The following is a 16,675-nucleotide window of genomic DNA, read 5'->3' as shown; positions in this document are numbered from 1 at the left end:
GAATGCCAGAGTTCCTGTTGTGGATTAGCATGTTAAGAACCCAACTAGTATCCATGAAGATGTGGGTTTGATCCCTGGCCTCACTCAGTGGGTTAAGAATCCAGCTTTGCCGTGAGCTGTGGTGCAGGTCGCAGATGAGGCTTGGATCTGGCATTGCTATGGCTGTGGTGTAGGCTGACAGCTTCAACCCTTAGCCTGGGAACTTCCATATGCTACAAGTGTGGCCTTAAAAAAAGCAAAAAAAAAAAAAAAAAAAAAAAAAAAGAGTGCCAAATAAAGTCTGCACACTTTCTTGTAAAATATCTGCATATCTGTACTGAAGGGGCATAAATAAAATAAGCAGATCCCTGTTGGAAGGTGAGAGGGAGGGCTTTCTTTCCCCAATAAAATAAAATCACCCTGAACCAAGATTTCATGGGATTTTTCAGGAGGAGTACAAGTAAATCCACCGAAATCCTGGAAGCTTTCCTGAAAGACAGTAGAAAGCACTAGAATACTACCTTCATTTCCTGGAAGGGGACCCAGTTCGGTCTACAGAGCCTCAGCTACAAAGGCATAGGTGACCTCTTGGTCTTTGGATTATTCCTTTTATAAATAATGGTGATCAGGCACTGAAGAAGAAGAAAATTACATGAAACACACCAGGAGACACACTGGGAATTCTCTACCTCTGAAAAGGGTACATCCATCCATCATAGGCTCACTGCTGATCTCCCAGAACCCCCCTACAGGAAAGCCTCACTTTTCATAAAAGAATTCACTGGTAAGTCTCTCAAATACTGGACACTGGGTCTTCTCTCCTCATTAGCAAGGCCAGTCTCCTATTCTGTCACATGCATGGCTAATGTCCCATTATGGCTTCTCCATTACTTAGCCCTAATTATTCTGAATTAGTGCTTTCCCATGGCACACCAAGGAGGGAGGAGCAAAGGTCCTCTCCCTCTCTGAATGTCTCATCTATTCCTGACCCTCAGAGCATTCCAGAGACAGGTGGCATAGCTGCCCAGGACTCTAATTGCCTCTGACAAAACAGAGCATTGGCAGAATGACCTTTCTGAGGCAGGGAACAATGAAAATGATACAAATTCTGTTGATTCCAACATCCCTTTGTCATGAGCTTACCAAACTTTTCAATGATTTCTGCAACTGAGAAGCAGAAATTGTTCATTCACAGATCAGGGGAAGCTACAAGACTATTGTTTCTGGTTTCTTCAATGTCAGCGACTAAAACAGGAAAATGCCCAGAATATGCATATGTAGATTCATCCCATCTCCAAGGTATCACTGAGGAATTCATGATTTATTATATGCTGCCACTGTATTGAAGTTAATTATGTACATGTATTATTTCTTCTACTAGATTGGAAAATCTGGGAGGGCAGAGATAACATCTATTGCCTCTTTACTTTGGGGAACAAGCTAGAAAATAATCATTCATGCATACTTTCTCTCTCAAACACTCACACACACACCACACACACACACCACACACTTTATACCCTATGGCCCAGCACAGGGCCTTGCCTCGTATACTCTTTAATTATTTTTTTAAAAATTGTTCAAAGATTTAATGACAAAAGCAAGTTAATACAGGTTATTCCCAAAATTGTCAAATATAGCTACATAGAGATCTATGCATGAAAAGTAGATAATTAGAAAATACCAAAGTATAGTGCTTATTTTGAGCAGAATTTTTTGCTTTATTCACAAAATTTCCAAGTTTTTTTTTTATGATGAACACATATAATTTTTATAATCAGGAAAATCTAATTCTAAAAATATTTCTGTAACAAGCATGGTATACCTAAATTGTTTAAAGGATCCATGTATAATTTTCAAGATGCTAAAAGCATCTAAGTTTGCAGTGTGGGCATAAGAGTTTAAAGGGGAATAAAATAGGAGTTCCCTCATGGCTGAATGTGTTAAAGATCCAGCGTTGTCACTGCAGTGGCCCTGGTTACTGCGGTGGTTTGGGTTCAATCCCTGGCCTGGGAACTTCTCCATGTCGCGGCAGGGCCAAAAATAAATAAATAAATAAATAAATAAATAAGAATAAGATGAAGATCATCTTATAGTTTCTGTTTCCCTAAGACTCCAACACTGGCTGCCCTCTGAGTAGATAATACAAGAAGGACTACCCTCCCCCCCGCCCCACACACACACTTCTACAATCAACACAAAGCTACTAAAGCCCCAAACTGCAGATGACTTGGGGTTCCTATCAGCAGAGGTCTAAAGCCCTGATACTGAGAAGGCAATGGAACTGGAAGACATTAGGAAGGGGCGCCCAGGGCCCAGGTCTCCAGTATCACAGACGCCACCTCTATCCAAGTTATAGAAATCCCCCCAGAAGAGAGTAACGTGAAGCCCTTCCCTGCCAGGCTACAGGCTTGGGGCTGGACTTCCTCCCTACTGCCTCTCACTGGCACTCTGTATAGGGTAAAAACAGCCACCCTATGCTGAGACCTAGCCAGAGATCAGGCTGACAGGAGATGCTGAGGACCAACGCCAAGCTGTCAATGAGCAGTCTTCACATGAATGTGTGGACCTTTGCAGATAAACACAGACATCCTCAGAGAAACCAGGGCAGGGACCATCTTAAGGCACCTCATTTCTAGACCCCATGCTTGCTTATATACTCTGCTAACACCAACCCACCTAGGAGAGGGGGCTACATCACAATAGCCCCCGTCTCTCCCACACTAGCCCTCACCTATTCCAAATCTTACAGGTACATTGATCCAGGGTGTAAAAACTTGTGAGGATATGAAAGGACGGTCTTTATTATCAGAAGCCCATGAGTCCTCCTGCTTTTCTCTGTTTTGATGCACCTCCAAGGTTAAAGGCGAAGCTCAACCTTTAAACATTGCAGTTGGTGTTGGGGTGCACTAAATTCAGAATGGGGAGAGATTCTGTTCAATACAACTACACTTTTCAAATGTAACTGAGTATTTTGGCTTGCATTGGGATGTTGTTAATTAAAATATACTGTAAAGTGGAGGGTGGAAATAGTAATTTTTATTTAACAAGCCTCTATCTCTTTTCTTTTGCTTTGAAAATTTTTAACTTTTTATTATGGAAATTTCCAAATGTACAAAATAGAGAATAGTGTGATAAACCAAGTGCCCATCTGCCAGCTTCAACAATAATCAGTATCTTTCCACCCTTGTTTCATCTATTTCCTTACACACACATACACAGACATACATACACACATATACACAACATACTTTATTGTTAGTGGGGAAGGAATATTTTAAAGCAAACAGTACACTTTATATATAAACAATATATATTATATACATAATGTGCTTATATATATATAAAATGTCATTTAATACCTATACCATATTTAAATTCTAATTATCTCAAAAATGTCTTTTTTCCAGTGGATTCATTGGAATTAGGATCCAAACAAAACTCGTGTGTTGCATTTGACTGCAGTCAACCTATTTTAACCTATAACAGTTTCTACTTCTTTTTTATTCCTGACACTTACTGAAAGAAATGGACTATTTGTCCTAGATAATTCCCTTCCTTTTAATCGCTATGTAGTATTCCATTGTGTGTGTACTATAGCTATTTAACTAGTCCTTTATTTGTTGGCTTTTGCATTTTTTTCCATTTGCACTGAGAGTTTGGTACTGCAATGAGAAGAGTCTTTGCATAGTTATCATTTGGTAGTTTTGCCAGTGAATCTTTAAACTGGATCTCCAGGATGGTAGGTAAATGCATATGTAATATTGCTAGATTTTGTCAAATCCCCTCCATAGAAGTTGTACCATTTTTCATTCCCCCACCAAAATAAAAGTTTCTGTTCCCACAGTTTTGTCAATAAAACTGTCAAATTTTTAAAACTATCTGGTCAATTTTGCATTTTGGCAGATTGGTTTTTTTGTTGTTGTTGTTGTTTTTTACTTTTTGTTTGTTTTGTTTTGTTTTTGCTTTTTAGGGCCACACCCATTGCATATGGAGGTTCCCAGGCTAGGGGTTCAATTGGAGCTACAGCTGCCAGCCTACACCACAGCCACAGCAACGCCAGATCCAAGCCACGTCAGTGACCAACACCACAGCCTACAACACTAGATCATTAACCCACTGAGCAAGGCTAGGGATCAAACCCACAACCTTATGGTTCCTAGTCAGATTAGTTTCTGCTGCTCCATGACGGGAACTCCCACATTGCTTTTATTGTGGATAAAACTAAACATTTTTCCTTACAACTAGAAGTAATTTACGATTCTTTTTCAGTGGACTATTTGTTCATCTCTCTTGTCCATTTTTTTTTTTCCAGCCTATTTTCAAAGGATGAATCATCCAAGGGAGAAGAATTTCATGACAGCAAAGCAAAGAGAACATCAATTAGAAATCCTGAGTGCTGAAATGACTTTTTTTCATGTATTTAAACATGAGCAAATATTTTCTACTATTCTCAGTACTCATGCCTAGAACTTGTCATTAGCTGGAAAGAAAAGCAACTTTGAGCAGCCAAAATAGTAGAGATTAGTGACGCTGATTCTTTTAAATGTAAAAAGAATATTTTCCAGAGTTGTTAGTTTTTCAGGACACATTAGAATTAACCTATAGGTAACATTTTCTCCAATTCCATGTCTATTGTTAACAGCCTACTTAAAACATATTTTATTATATATCATGAAACATTTAATTAGAGTAAAATCTGAATAATTTTATTAAAAAAAATTTTTTTGGTCTTTTTAGTGCCGCACAATCGGCATATGGAGGTTCCCAGGCTAGGGATCAAATCAGAGCTGCAGCTGCCAGCCTACACTACCGCCACAGCAACAAAGGATACTTAACCCACTGAGCAAGGCCAGAGATCAAACCCACATCCTCATGGATACTAGTTGGGTTTGTTTCCACTGTGCCACAACAGGAACTCCAAATGTTTAATATTTTAAATTGCCTATTAATAAAATAAAATTATATGCTGGCTGTTGGACCAATTCGTTTTTAGTGTTATTTACCTTTTGCTTTTATAAAATAAATTGGAAAAGTTTGATTGGAGTGTCCAAAAATTATCGAAGTTATTTCAGATTATTATGCTAAATTCTACCATAATTATTCTCCAAGACAGAGCACCGGGGTTTCTATGTGCTCCCACACTCAATTACAGCAGAAATACCATGCCTTTATCAAACTATATGTTGGCTTCAACAATGAAATAACTTACAATGTGAGCCACAAATTGCATTGCATTATTGAAAAAAATTTTTAAATGGTATCTTGATTTTAATTTATTCTTATAACTCACTATATCAGTCAGGATTCTATAAAAAAAAATAGAACCACTAAGATGGGGTTTGTTACAGGAAATAAACCCTATATATGCAATCTGGGGAGCTGGTTTAATAGTCTCTATAAATGTATTATGGGTCTCAAGAGAAACAAAAACCAATAGGATAGATATAGATAGCTATACATATAGATAGGAGGAAGTTTATCATAGAAATTGGCCCATGCAATTATGGAGGCTGAGAAATCAGTCCCAAACCGATGGTGTAATCTAGCCTGAGTCCAAAGGCCTGAAAATCAAGGGCTAGTGGCCTAAATCCTAATCTAAATCTGAAAACCTGAGCACCAGGAGCACCAAATTCCCAGGGCAGGAGGTGAGTGTCTCTGCCTAAGCAAAGAGAGAGTGAATTTGCCCTTTTGCCACCTTGTTGTTTTATTCAGGCCCTGAGTGTACCAGATGATGCCCAACCACACTGGGAGGACCTTTGCTTTATTCAGTTCACAATTCCAATACTAATCTCCAGAAACCACAGACCTCCCCATCTCCAGCCCCCACCCCTTAACTCCCACCCCAAGGAAATAATATTTTCCCAGCTATCTGGGCATCCTTTAGCCAAGCTAAATTGACACACAAAAAATTAACTATCATGATAAAGGAGGTTTCTCCTCCTGACTGATAATGGACAGGCTGTCAGGAAGGAAAGAGGGATATAAACTGGGGACAGCAAGAGCCCCCTGGAACCCACAAAGGCAGACTGAAACCTACTTCAGCCCTGCCTGCTTCTGACCTTAACGGTGTCCTGCAGACGCCAGGGCCTTTCCTCATGTAGCTGAACACACTTTCCCCCCTAGAAGTCAGAAAAGCTAAAGGAGAGCCAGCGGCTGCCTCTTGCCAATGAGGTGAGCCAGCAGATCAAGGACAACCTGTGTGAGCTACAACAGGGAGGCCGCTTCTCTTCCACCCTCCCAGTCCCCAGAACCTCCCTGGCAGTGCGCCTACCAGGGAGATGTATAGGAAAGGGAATTCTAGGCCCTGTATTTCAGCCTAGCCAATCTGACACATTTCAAAGCCACACAGTCTACCCGTTGTCAGCTTGGCACCCACACATGTATCCTTAAATCATCCTCCGAGCAAAGTCATACGTTTGCCTAGTATCACACAACTATCCCACAAGCGACCAAAATCCCACTAATCCTTTCCCCAAGAGGAGGCACAAAGTCCTTTTCTCTTTGTTCTTAGGCGCCGTTCATTCTTCTAGCCGATTCCCACGCCCCTTTTGCTCTCCTGTAACTTACAGAGTGAGATGTAAAGTTAAATACTATTGACACAATTTCAAATGTGATAAAAGGATAATAAGGGAAGAAAAACAAAAAAATATATATCAAAATAAGAAAGACCCCTTTACATTTTTTTCAACTGAGACTGAACTTAGAGTTCTTACCTTTACCATTGCCCTCAGCAAACACCTCAGCTAATTGCGATGGCTTGCCCAGATAGGGTGGATAAGTCAATTCTACCAGGTCCACCACGTGATCTAAACAATGATGTCACTGCTTTCGTAATCTTCCTGATAAGTTAACTCTCAAAGGTTCTTACAGTATCCCTTAAAGTGTACAGATTTCAAAGAATTGAATGCCATTGCTATAGCAGGACTTCTTCCACTCCCATCTTCTTACATGAATAATGTTCTCATTTCCCATATCGATAAGAATAAAAATAGGAAAGTAACTGGTGCCAAACCCTGTCTCATTCTAAAATTAAACTTTATCCATAATTAATTGAAAAAAATATTTTTTTCTCAAGTTTAAATTTCCTTTGTCATATTTATCAAAATGTATCATACATTTATGTCATTCTGATCAACTCTATACAAAAAAATAACTATAGTGATAACCCAATTTAAATAATATCTTTAACATTTGGAATATAAAGTAACAGGAAATAAAATGAATTCTAAAACTTTTACTTACATACCTATATTTGTTGCAGAAAATACAATAGCACAATCAATACAAGATTTACAAGCATAAAAATATATATTCTTAGAATAAAATGTGGGTAAGTGAAATGGAAATACACATGCAAGGAGAAAAAGTAAAGAAATACTTTAGAAAAAGTAAAGAAATATTTTAAAGAAATCCTACTTTAAATATCACAGAAAAGCTTTTACAAGAGAGAAGCGCTTGTCCATGTGTTAAAATAAGGATAGCAGGCACCCAATCGTTGTATTTAGATTCCATTGGATATACTTCAAAGATTAATACATCAGTTTTCATTTATAATGGGAATAATTACTACATGCCATAAATTAAATACTTTGCTATTATATAAAACTGTAATGAAAAGTTTTATATGTCAGCTTCAAAGTGTTCAGTGGGTACATAATTTCCCAAAAAAGTTTGCTTGCATGTGTCTAAGCAAAAAATAACAATATCAGCTAACTCTCTGAGCCTACTATTTATCAGACACTATACTAAATTTACTCATAATTTAATAATCTGGTGACAACCGTGTGAAGTAGGTATTATTATTCTCATTTTATAGAAGCCAGAGTGTGAGAGTTCTCATGTCATCTGCAGTTTGCTTTAAAATATTTCAACATAAACAATGTGCTATAAATATGTGTATTAGTTTGGGCTGCACCCTTGTGACAGGCATGACCTAATCAGGAATATACACTCCAAGGGTGGTTTGTTGGCATTTAATCAAAAGGCCCCACTCCAGAGGGGGCTACTATAAGCTCCTGAGTTATTTTTATCTCTCACCAGCACTTGAAGTTTTTTGTTAGCCTAATGGATTAACATGAATTTCTTTTATCTTTTTTTTTTTTTTTTTTTTTTTTGGTTTTTCTGTCTTTTCTAGGGCCACACTCACGGCATATGGAGGTTCCCAGGCTAGGGCTCTAATTGGAGCTGTAGCCACCAGCCTATGCCAGAGCCACAGCAGCACGGAATCCGAGCCATATCTGCAACCTACACCACAGCTCACAGCAACGCTGGATCCATAACCCACTGAACGAGGCCAGGGATCAAACCCACAACCTCATGGTTCCTAGTCAGATTCATTAACCACTGAGACATGATGGGAACTCCTTAACATGAATTTCCACTGGCAAAATTAGCAGCTTGCTCAACATACACGGATGAATAAAATAATTTGAAGAACACACTGGCATGAATGGCACATAGGAAATTTAACCCTTATCCTAATGACCCCCAAGGCTGATCGAGCCTTATAAAAGGTCCTCTGTGCATCTGCTAATTCCAGAGGATTCTTGGTTGCCTGACTCCAACAAAACAGCTCACAGAATCCTGCCACAAGAATAAAGCTGCATTTGCTTCAGGTGTGACTTTTATGTAAGGACCACTATGGGGAATCAATAGCTGGGATTCTGTCAAGCTTACTGAATGGGAACTATGCATGTTTCATACCTATTGGCTAGTAAATGTCTATGTGCAGCAGAATTCATCCTGAGAGCTCTTTTCCTTGAAAGTCAATGGTGGAGTTGCAGCAGTTCCTGTAACATGGTCCTCACCATTCCAAATATCGAAAAGTACCCAACATCCACCAAAAGAAGCATGTGCTTTGCCTAACTAGATTAGGTATGTTGGCGTAAAAGGTTCAGAAACCTGCGTAATGTCACATACCTGGTAGTGATAGACTAGGATTAGAATTTGGGGTTGTCTGCCCTCCTAACCTCCCTGTTCCACTGCCTCCCATGGAAATCAGGGTTGCAGAAATGGAATAAAAGGTCAGGGGGCTATATGGGTGATGGGTAATCTTCAAATGCCTCCTTCCAGGTAAGTCTGAGGCTTATTTGAGGTTCGCTTCAGAAAAGCAACCATTCAAGAAGTTTAACCAAGCCCTGGTGTGTTGTAAATCCTTTCCTCTAACTCAGCTAGAGGTTGACCTCCACATCTTCAACAACCAGATAACCACACATAATTATGGCAAGTATGGCCCTAGAGGGAAAACATTAACTCTTGGGGTGTTGAAAGAGGCACTTGAGCAAGTATAGCTACTGTGACTTAGTCTTTTTTTTTTTAATGGCCACACCCACATCTGTGACTTATACTGCAGCTGCCACTGGATCCTTTAGCCCATTGTGCCACGTCAGGGATCAAACCTGCATCTCTTTAGCAATCCAAGCCATTTCAATTTGGTTCTTAATACAATGTGCCACAGGGGAACTCCAGACTTAGTCTTTTTAAGATTCCTCATTCTCTCATTGGAGTCCCAGCCCTGACATGGAGGAATTATAACCTGTTTCTTGAGGAGCCTGCCCTTGCTAGTAACACAAATATGAAACAGTTAAGGTTTTTCTCTTTTCATCACTGAACCCCAACTGTCAAATGTTAACTCTTCTTTCCCTTCTGGCTAGCATGACATCTTGGGCAGATCTAGATCAAATCTTTCTGGTTATCAAAAGTTATTAAAAAGTCCATGCAGTGTATACTTCCCCATCTTATCTTATATTTGATGCAAAGTTTTCTCTTCCAAATTACTGACCAGGCTGTGACTGCAGGAGATGATGTGGGGAGAGGTGACAGTCTGCTCTCTCTCCTGCTCCCACATAGAGTTGGGAGATCTGACTCCCAGCCCACTTCATCCAATCTCCATCCCTCATTTCCTGCACCTGGCAATACTGCCCAGAGCTCCTTTCTTCTGGGGGTCCCCTTCACCAAGTGGGCAGCTCTCTGGACACCCCAGTAACTCTCACATCCTTATCTAATTGGTCAGCGGCATCTGCCGCATGGCCATCCTCTTCCTTCTCAAATTCTCCTTTGCCCTACTCAGGCAGGTGGAGGGCAGTTCAACAAGTCCGGTGCCACAGTGGATGTCCGATCAAAGAACTCTGATGGAATCTAATATATGGGACAAATGAACCTGTCTACAGAAAAGAAACAAACTCATGGACCTGGAGAACAGACTTGTTGTTGCCAAGCAGGAGGGGGAGGGAGTGGGATGGACTGGGAGTCTGGGGTTAATAGATGCAAACTATTGCATTTGGAGTGGACAAGCAATGAGATCCTGCTGTACAGGGAACTATATCTAGTCACTGGTGATGGAACATGATGGAGGATAACGTGAGAAAAAAATATATATATATGACTGGATCTCTTCACTGTACAGCAGAAATTGACAGAACAATGTAAATTAACCATAATAGAAATATAATATAAAAATTAAAATCTTTAAAAAAAAGGAACAATGATTGTGATTGGATGAATAATGGCCTCCCAAAATGTCCATGCTTTAACCCATGAAACCTGTAAATATGTTACTTTTCATGGTAGGTAAGTCTCTTTGACTTTGCAGATGTAGTTCAATGAAGGATCTTGAGATGAGGAGAGGATCCTGGATTATCCGAGTCGCTCTAATGTAGTCATATGGGTCCTAATGAGAAGGAGGAGGGTCAAAATTAGGAGAAGGCTATGGATTATGGAGCCAGGGTGAGAAGGAACATGCCAACACCTTGACTTTAGCTCACTGAAATTGATTCAGGCTCTCAAGCTGTAAAATCAAAAACTTGCATTATTTAAGCTACTAAATGTGTAGTAATATGTTATAGCAGTAATAGAAAACTAATACAATGACATCCACTCTTCCCACAGGAGCCCTATCTTTCCAAGTGACTCCTTTGGGACCCCTTTACTTGACTTTAAAGTTGCACAGAAATAGCCACAACACCCTCCCACCCTCATAAGCTGAGAGCTCACAACATCAACCCTTTGCTTTCTCTGCTGGCTCTCCACCTCTCACCCACACTCCTACCTCAGTCAGCTCTTTGGGCTGGAGATGGAGAGGAGCACCGGGCAATGGCTGGGGTTGACCCGTGATTGGCCCCATTTTAGAGGCTCTTTGGCAGCTTTCTCTGTAGAATGTGGGGGATGTGAGACTCCTATGTTTTCAGCTTTGACCCTGGCCATCAGTTCCCAGGCCAAAGAAAAGTTCACTCAGTATCTTGTTACCTTGGGGGAGTCTGGTGCAGCAGTAGGGGCCACGTGCGCTTTCCCTGAGGAATCTGACGTTCTATATGGTTAGATCCCATTCGCCTCACTCCATATCTGGTGCCCTTTATAGGAATTCATGACTATGAGAAAGAATTAACCTGTTTGTTATGGTAACGCATTCCTTGTCATCAGATTCTAATGGAGCCACAATAAGGCCTTGTTTCCTTCTCTGCTTCCAGTACCTTGCTTCATCTCATGTCCAGCCCACGGCAGTTAAATCCATCAATTGGAACCAAGATGGCCCAAAGCTATGTGATGTGTGTGCCTGGTGAAATTCATTCTACCACTAAAGTGGTTTCCTAAGACTTCCCCCTCACTCTCTGCCCTTTACTGCCTAGCATTCGACCACTAGTAATTCAAAAACTGCCAAAGAGTAGCATCCATCAGTAGTGAACTGGTCTAATAAACTGAAGTACATCCATGGCTATGGTCTAAATGTGTGCCCCTTCAAATTCATATATTAAAATCCTAACATCCAGCTGTTCCCCAAACTGTGCAAAGGGCACTGTTTGAGAAGGTAAACTGGAGACTCTGGACCAAGATTTGATCATGCCTTTGGGTTGGAAGCACTTAACAGAGGCTGCCTTGGCTGGCAGGATTCATGTGCTTCCCTCCACAGAAGAAATCATGCATATTAAACCCTCACACTGCAGGTCAACAAAAATAAAAGCCTTCACTGCAGACAATGTGTTTGCCAACCCCATTAGTTCCTGGACACCGGAGGCCTTAGGGCCTGGCTATAGCAGCTTGAGAGGGGGCTAGCAGGGTGGGTGGGAGGGAGCCTTGACAGGTTTATAGAGGGAAGCCTGAAATGCAGCTCGGCTGAGGTAGGGCTGATCTCAACATTCTCAAAAATTCTGTGTGCACAGAGATTGCACTACCTCACGTCCTAGTTGGAAGTCTAAGGGAGTCCCCAGAAGTGTGGCTGTGAAAATAGTCCCAGTATCCAGACAGTAGAGGCAACAAGTAAAGAAGAGTTTGCTACCCTGACACCTTGTTTTCGGATCTACTTCTTCAAAACTAACACACAAAGCAATCATCTAGATTGAATTTGGGGTCATTTTTTTCCAAAGAAAACTTGATATGGCTCTATTTCTTTTCTTCTTCAAAAATGAGGTGGTGGAGTTCCCACTGTGGCTCAGTGGTTGACGGACCTGACTAGTAGCCATGGGGTTGTGGGTTCAATCCCTGACCTCACTCAGTGGGTTGAGAATCCAGCATAGCCGTGAGCTGTGGTGTAGGTCGCAGACACGGATCAGATCCTGCGTTGCTGTGGCTGTGGCATATGCCGGCAGCTGCAGCTCCAATTGGACCCCTAGCCTGGGAACCTCCATATGCCACGTGTGCACCCCTAAAAATGACAAAAAGACAAAAATGAGGTGGTAAAGGTGCAGGATCCATGGGCAGGGTCTTTAGGGATTAGATACATTCTGTACTAAGTAATAACTTACGTTTGTGTGACACTAGGCTGTACTGCAGTTTATTGAACACATACTAAGTGCTTTGCACACTTGATCTTATTTAATTTTTGTAACAACCACATAAAGTACTTTTATCCCCAAAGAGGGAAAAGCTCAGGTTCAAAGGCTTTGTCTAAGACCACTCAGCCACAGTATTTCATCAAATCTATGATGCCGGTATCATTTTAAATACCATTAGGAAAGAAAAAAATGCTGCCAATTAAACTATGATTCACCATCGATTATAAGACACTTCCCAAGCCAGAGATGTTGAATGTGATAAGATGTGGGACTAAAACCTATGTGCAGGAGTTCCCCTCGTGGCTCAGCGGAAATGAATCTGACTAGCATCCATAGGACACAGGTTTGATCCCTGGCCTTGCTCAGTGGGTTAAGGATCCGGCATTGCTATGGCTGTGGTATAGGCCAGCAGCTACAGCTGCTGCCTGGGAACCTCCATATGCCATTGGTGCATCCCTAAAAAGACAAAGCAAGCAAGCAAGCAAGCAAGCTTGGGTGCAGCAGTCAGTCGGAGGGGCACTCAGCAGCTCTCCTGTTCATAGGGCATTTTTACAGTTGTTATTGAATTTCTTCCTCAGAACAATCCTGGAAAAGCAGGGATAATAATCACCATTTTGGGATGAGGAAATAGGTTCAGAGGAGGTAAGCAAATTGCCCAGAGTCACCCAGCTTGCAGTTATTATCCAAACACAGAACTCGTGGTCCTACCTTAGTATTCCCTCTACTATTACCCTGAAGCCTCTGCTCACCTCAAGAAATGTCTCAGCCATTAGTTATTTATCAGTGAAATTTTCTGAACAAGGATAAAGGAAGATCAGAAGAAGATTCTTTTATTGTAGCCCTTACCACATTATCTTGCTGACAACTTTGTAAAATGCTGCCCTTTATCCATTTTAATTCATATAGCACTTCCTTAGGCTATGAGCTAGCAAACACTGTGCCAGGCACATTGGGGCTACTTTAGTTCACAAATTATTCAATGAAAACTTTCAGGTGTATAGAAAAATGTAAAGAATACAGTGAACCCTCCATCTACAGTGTTCAAATATTAACCCTTAGCCATTTGCTCTCTCTACATGTATAATTGTAAAGTGAGTATAACTTTCAGACATCATGCTACTTCCCCTTAAATATTTCAACCTATATCTTCTAAGAACAAAGATGTTTTTGTACATCCCTATAATACCATCATAGGTGTGATGGTCAATTTGGCCGGGCTACAGTCTCTAGTTCCTCAATACTAATATAGGGACACGGTGAAGATAGTTTGCAGGTATGATTAAGATCCATGGTCAGTATTTACAATAGCCAAGGCATGGAAACAACCTAAATGTCCACCAATAGATGAATGGATAAGATAACACAGAATGAAATAATGCCATTTGCAGCAACGTGGATGGACCTAGAGATTATCATACTAAGTCAGTTAAAAAAAGGCAGATATCATATGATATTGCTCCTATGTGAAATCTAAAATATGACCCAGGAGTTCCCGTCGTGGTGCAGTGGTTAACGAATCCGACTAGGAACCATGAGGTTGCGGGTTCGGTCCCTGCCCTTGCTCAGTGGGTTAATGATCCGGCGTTGCCGTGAGCTGTGGTGTAGGTTGCAGACGCGGCTCGGATCCCACGTTGCTGTGGCTCTGGCGTAGGCCAGTGGCTACAGCTCCGATTCGACCCCTAGCCTGGGAACCTCCATATGCCGTGGGAGCGGCCCAAAGAAATAGCAAAAATAAAAAAATAAATAAATAAAATAAAATATGACCCAAATGAACTCTATGAAATAGAAACAAACTCAGACTTGTGGTTGCCAAAGGGGAGAGGGTAGGAGAGGAAAGAGTTGGGAGTTTGGGATTAGCAGATGCTAACTATTATCCATAAGATGGACAAATAACAGGCTCCTACTGTAAAGCTCAGGGAACCTTACTCAGTATCCTGGGATAAACCATAATGGAAAGTATATGAAAAAGAGTATGTATACATATATAATAACTGAATCACTTTGCTGCACAGCAGAAATTAACACAACATTGTAAATCAACTCTACTTCAATATAATACATGTGAAAAATTTTTTAAAGTTAAATTTATTACTAATACTAATAAAAACCCATAGTCAATTTTAAGGAAGGGGGATCATCCTAGATGACACAGTAAGCTTGCTTCAATCAGTGGAAAGGCCTTCCAAATAGAGTTCAGGCTTTCTGAAAGAAGATATTCCACCTGAAGACATCAGTCTTACCCTGCACCCAAGAGTCTCAGCTTGCCATTTTTGACAGCCTGCCCTATGATTTCTGGTTTGCTGTCTCAGTCTGTTTAGGCTGCTATGGCAATACCAGAAACTGGGTGGCTTAAACAACAGACATTTATTTCTCACAGTTCTGAAGGCCAGGAAGTCCAGGGTCAAGTGGTGTCTAGTGAGCGCTCACTTCCTGGCTCACAGAAGCCATCTTCTTGCTGTCTTTGCATAGCCAAAGGGATAAAAGAGGTCTCTAGGGTTTCTTTTTATAAGGGCCTTAAACTCACTTACGAGGGCTTGACTGTCAGGACCTAATCACCTCCCCAAAGGCCCCACCTCCAAAAACCATCATCACCTTGGAGGTTTCAATATATGAATTTTGGAGGAACACCCACATTCAGTTGGTAGCACTTACATAGCTAGCTCCCACATTCACAGAAACCCATTTTGGGCAATAAATTCTTAGTGTGTATCTCCTACTCTTCCATCTCTCTGATGCACCCCAGCTGACACATAAACTAAGAAAATTAACATTATACCCACAGGTTCACTCTTTATTAATGACTCTTAACCTGAAGTCATAGGACCTGTTTCAATGATCAGGCAAGAGCCTGGAACTCCAGGCAGCATTGGGAACATGCATACCTTTTGTGAACTTTTCTGGGAAAAGCCCAGCTTGCATCCAATCCTTACAAAGCGCATTACACTCAAAATGACCAAGAGTCACTGCATTACACGCATCTTTATAGTTCCATAAGTCTGACAGCAGTGACAACAGAAGGAATGGAGACCCACTGGCTTATAATGAGGCCCAAGTGAATCCCTATTTAGAGAGAAATCTGATTGTGATGGGAAACAGCCAGCAACCCAGTGGTGGTTCCAGAGTTTCATTCTCTTTCATTGACAGTGGCTCGAGCTATTTACAATATGTTTCAAACCTCCTAAAGGCAAGGACAAAGGGAATGCCTGCAGATTTCATTGTTAGTGGCACCAAGCACAGGACAGTGAAATTTAGCCATCTTAACGAGGGCAAGTACGGAGACAAAGAAGCACAGTAAGGTTTGACCTGTGATTTCGATCACATCCTTTCTTATAAATATTTGGCTTTAAAAGCTGAATAATAAACTAGTCCTTTGGCCAACATTCCCTCCTGCCAAGACTGGAAACTAGAAGATAACAAAAATGTCTGTTATCAGTGGTGGGAAAAAGGGGAGCCGATGCTGACTAACCACGTTGGAAGATGCCAATTAACGTCAAGATTATAGGGAGCAGAAAAACCTTTTTAAGGTTTTTTCAACCAAAGTAGTACATTCTCAAGGAAGGATTGTTTTCCTCCTACTTTTAGTTTTGTTAAGTCCCTATAAGAGACCAGCGTCTCACATACAGACACTTCTCCTCTTTACAAAGTCTAATCTGCAAGCAGCCCCATTCTTTTCTTGTCGTGCATCAGCTGGCCACTCCCCTTGGCAAGGCAGAAAAGGGCAGGGCAGAATCACCCCCATGAAACATGCCTCTCTGTGAGCAGGGAGCAGGTAAGTGTCTCTCCCTCTGTTGGCTCCTTTACCCACAGGCTAAACCAGGCCCAGGCCCTGGGCCAATGCTGGTACACCGTCCTGTGGTATCTGGAGTTGGCCACTGGGCAGTAAAGCAAATGCCTGATGTCGCTGGAATATGCCCTGGGCCCAGGTA

General features: G+C 41.2%; 1 long non-coding RNA gene across 1 annotated transcript in view; it reads right to left on the bottom strand.

Annotated features, from left to right (window-relative positions):
• Positions 1 to 12,394, bottom strand: part of LOC110256316 — a 55,686-nt gene extending 43,292 nt beyond the window's left edge. Inside the window, exon 1 of the long non-coding RNA XR_002337727.1 lies at positions 10,540 to 12,394. This is a non-coding gene — a long non-coding RNA (uncharacterized LOC110256316). The remainder of the gene's footprint in view (positions 1 to 10,539) is intronic.

Source organism: Sus scrofa, chromosome 13 (genome assembly GCF_000003025.6).
Source record: "Sus scrofa isolate TJ Tabasco breed Duroc chromosome 13, Sscrofa11.1, whole genome shotgun sequence".
Lineage (NCBI taxonomy): Eukaryota > Metazoa > Chordata > Mammalia > Artiodactyla > Suidae > Sus > Sus scrofa.
The sequence above is the reverse complement of the archived record's forward strand: the minus strand, read 5'-3'. Positions and strand labels throughout refer to the sequence as shown.